Genomic DNA, 4616 nt, shown 5'->3' with positions numbered 1-4616 from the left:
AGACAGGTTCCAGTCCAGAGCTTCCGGCGACAGTTCCCAGTCCAGAGCTTCCGGCGAAGTTTCACGGTCTGGAACCTGAGACCCACGGTCTGGAACCTCCTCAGACGGTCCACAGTCCGGAACCTCCTCAGACGGTCCACGGTCTGGAACCTCCTGAGACGGTCCACAGTCCGGAACCTCCTCAGACGGTCCACGGTCTGGAACCTCCTGAGACGGTCCACGGTTCGGAACGTCCTGAGACGGTCCACGGTCCGGAACCTCCTGAGACGGTCCACGGTCCGGAACCTCCTGAGATGGTCCACGGTCCAGAGCCTCCAGCGACTGTCTGAGGTCCAGAGCCTCCAGCGGAGGATTCTCAGTCCAGAGCCTACTGCAGGGTTCCCAGTCTGGTGTCCCCGACAGTCGATGAACCACGAACCGGAGTCTCCGGACGATGGTCCGGTTCATCCAGCGACGATCGACGGTCCGGTTCCTCCAGCGACAAACCATGGTCCGGTTCCTCCGCGATGATCCATGGTCCGGTTCCTCCGGCGATGATCCATGGTCCGGTTCCTCCAGCGACAAGCCATGGTCCGGTTCCTCCAGCGACAAGCCATGGTCCGGTTCCTCCAGCGACAAGCCATGGTCCGGTTCCTCCAGCGACAAGCCATGGTCCGGGCTCCGGTTCCTCCAGCGACAAGCCATGGTCCGGGTTCCTCCGGCGATGATCCATGGTCCGGAGCATCAGGCGACGCTCCCCGAACCAGAGCCGCCTCGATGGTAGATTCCCACCTGGACCCTCCCTATTGAGTCAGGTTTGCGGTCGGAGTCCGTACTTTGGGGGTGGGGGTACTGTCATGCCCTGACCATAGAGAGCTGTTTATTCTCTATGTTGGTTGGGTCGGGTGTGATTTAGGGTGGGTTATCTAGGAGAATTGTATTTCTATGGTGGCCTGATATGGTTCCCAATCAGAGGCAGCTGTTTATCGTTGTCCTCGATTGGGGATCATATTTAGGTCGCCATTTTCCCATTGTGCTTTGTGGGATCTTGTCTAGATATAGTTGCTAGTGAGCATTATTATTAGCTTCACGTATCGTTTGTTCGTTTTGTTCTTTGAAGTTTTCATTTCCAAAATAAAGGATGGAAACATACCACGCTGGTCTACGAACGTGACAGTAATTCAATGTATCACAACTCCAGTTGGTCAGAAGTTTACATACACTAAGTTGACTGTGCCTTTAAGCAGCTTGGAAAATTCCAGAAAATGAGGTCATGGCTTTAGAAGCTTCTGATATGCTAATTGACATCATTTGAGTCAATTGGAGTTGTACCTGTGGTTGTATTTCAAGGCCTACCTTCAAACTCAGTGCCTCTTTGCTTAACATCATGGGAAATTTCAAAGAAATCAGCCAAGACCTCAGAAAAAATGTAGACCTCCACAAGTCTGGAACATCCTTCGGAGCAATTTCAAGCGCCTGAAGTTACCACGTTCATCTGTACAAACAATAGTACGCAAGTATAAACACCTTGGGACCACACAGCCGTCATACCTCTCAGGAAGGAGATGCCTCCTGTCTCCTAGAGATTAACGTACTTTGGTGTGAAAAGTGCAAATCAATCCCAGAACAACAGCACAGGACCTTGTGAAAATGCTGGAGGAAACAGGTACAAAAGTATCTATATCCACAGGAAAACAAGTCCTATATCGAAATAAACTGAAAGGCCGCTCAGCAAGGAAGAAGCCACTTCTCCAAAACCACCATAAAAAAGCCAGACTAAGGTTTGCAACTGCACATGGGGACAAAGATCGTACTATTTGGAGAAATGTACTCTGGTCTGATGAAACAAAAATAAAACTGTTTGGCCATAATTACCATCGTTATGTTTGGAGGAAAAAGGGGAGGCTTGCAAGCCAAAGAACACCATCCCAACCGTGTAGCATGGGAGTGGCAGCATCATTTTGTGGGGGTGCTTTGCTGAAGGAGGGACCGGTGCACTTCACAAAATAGATGGCATCATGAGGCAAGGAAAATTATGTGAATAAATTCAAGCAACATCTCAAGACATCAGTCAGGAAGTTAAAGCTTGGTCACAAATAGGTCTTCCAAATCAACAATGACCCCAAGCATACTTAATTGTGGCAAAATGGCTTAAAGACAACAAAGTCAAGGTATTGGAGTGGTCATTACAAAGCCCTGACCTCAATCCTATAGAAAATTTGTGGACAGAACTGAAAAAGTGTTGGCGAGCAAGGAGGCCTACAAACCTGACTCAGTTACACCAACTCTGTCAGGAAGAATGGGCCAAAATTCACCCAACTTATTGTGGGAAGCTTGTGGAAGGCTACCCGAAACGTTTGACCCAAATTAAACAATTTAAAGGCAGTGCTACCAAATACTAATTGAGTGTATGTAAACGTCTGACCCACTGGGAATGTGATGAAAGAAATAAAAGCTGAAATAAATCATTCTCTCTACATTATTCTGACATTTAACATTCTTAAAATAAAGTGGTGATCCCAACTGACCTAAGACAGGGAATTTTGTTTCGGATTAAATGTCAGGAATTGTGAAAAACAGTTTAAATGTATTTTGCTAAGATGTATGTAAACTTCCGATTTCAACTGTAAATGTTTGATATCCATCATTTTTAATTGCGTGCCCTCCAGTTTCACCGGAAGTTAAGTTTGCTGAAAATAAAAGCAGTTGTCAATGAGAGGACTTTACTTTTTTAAATGATTTTAAATGCTATTCAATCATTCACCCACACTGCTCGCTCGCGACTACATAGCCAGGCGCTAAAATAGAACTTTGTTCTTTTTGTGAGTCTTGACACGCTGCAAATCCCGACTCTCCCATCTCCTCATTGGTTTTTAGGAGCATATTCCCAGGTGGGTGATTAAAAGATGAACTGAGGTCCACACTCCAGATGGTGGAGTTAATGCACCTTAAAGTTGATTGCCAGCGATTCAAGGACCGTTTTATGTATGGATTAATTGTCGGAGAAGAGGACCTTGTGCATTTCAGGTAAAATAACTCAACTTTTATATCCCAGGACAAATTAGCTAGCAATAGCAAGTTAGCTAGCCAAATTGGCATAAATGTTTGCTTTTCAACCCTTCCCCAAATTAATATAGTTGGTTCAGAGTTAGTTTTGATATTTCAACCTGCGTGTCCAGATCCTATCTGTGGTGGGTGGACAAAATCAACATGCGCGCGATGGTGGACACACATGCGAGCAGTCTGTTCAGCATGTTACACACAGGATCAAGACAGATACACTACATGGCCAAAATGATGTGGACACCTGCTCGTGGAAGACCTCATTCCAAAATCATGGGCATTAATATGGAGTTGGTCCCCACTTTGGTGCAATAACAGCCTCCACTCTTCTGGGAAGGCTTTCCACTAGATGTAGGAAGATTACTGCGACTTGATTCCATTCAAGCCCAAAGAACATTAGTGAGGTTGGGCACTGATGTTGGGTGTTTAGGCCTGGCTCGCAGTCGGTATTCCAATTGTCCCAAATGTGTTTGATGGTGTTGAGGTCAGGGCTCTGTGCAGGCCAGTCAAGTTCTTCCACACCGATCTCAACAATCCATTTCTGTATGTAACTCGCTTTGTCCACGGGGGCATTGTCATGCTGAAACAGAAAAGAGCCTTCCTCAAACTGTTGTCACAAAGTTGAAAGCACAGAATCGTTCAGAATGTCATTGTATGCTGTAGCGTGAAGATTTCCCAGGTATAGTTCTCCGCCAAACCCAAATGCGTCCGTTGGACTGGCAGATGGTAGAGTGTGATTCATCACTCCAGAGAAGGCGTTTCCACTGCTCCAGAGTCCAATGGGAGTGAGATTTACACTACTCCAGTCAACGCTTAGCATTGTGCATGGTTGTCTTAGTTATGTGTGTGGCTGCTCTGCCATGGAAACCCATTTCATGAAGCTCCCAACGAACAGATCTTGTGCTAAAGATGCTTCCAGAGGCAGTATGGAACTCAGTAGTGAGTGTAGCAACTGAGGACAGATGATTTTTACGCGCTACGCGCTCAGCACTCGGCGGTCCAGTTCTGTGAACTTGTGTGGTCTCCCACTATGCGGCTGAGCCGTTGTTGCTCCTTGACGCTTACACTTCACAATAACAGCACTTACAGTTGACTGGGGCAGCTCTAGCAGGGCAGAGATTTGACTAACTTGTTGGAAAGGTGGCATCCTATGACGGTGCTACATTGAAAGTCACCGAGCTCTTCACTAAGGCCATTCTACTGCCAATGTTTGTCTATGGAAATTGCATGGCTGTGTGCTCCATTTTACATACTTGTCAGCAACAGGTGTGGCTGTAATAGCCGAATCCACTAGTTTGAAGAGGTGTCCACATACTTTTGTATACAGTCCCTTCAGAAAGTATTCAGACCCCTTTGACTTTTTCCACATTTTATTTTTTTGTTAGTCTTATTCTAAAACATATTAAATAGTTTTCCCACAGCAATCGACACACAATACCCATTAATGCAATGCAAAAACAACGTTTTTTAGACATTTTTGAAATAACTGTTCAGACCCTTTACTCAGTACTTTGTTGAAGCACCTTTGGCAACGATTACAGCATTGAGTCTTCTTGGGTATGAGGCTACAGAAG

Source organism: Oncorhynchus masou, unplaced genomic scaffold (genome assembly GCF_036934945.1).
Source record: "Oncorhynchus masou masou isolate Uvic2021 unplaced genomic scaffold, UVic_Omas_1.1 unplaced_scaffold_2423, whole genome shotgun sequence".
Classification (NCBI taxonomy): domain Eukaryota; kingdom Metazoa; phylum Chordata; class Actinopteri; order Salmoniformes; family Salmonidae; genus Oncorhynchus; species Oncorhynchus masou.
Note: the sequence above shows the minus strand (reverse complement) of the source record.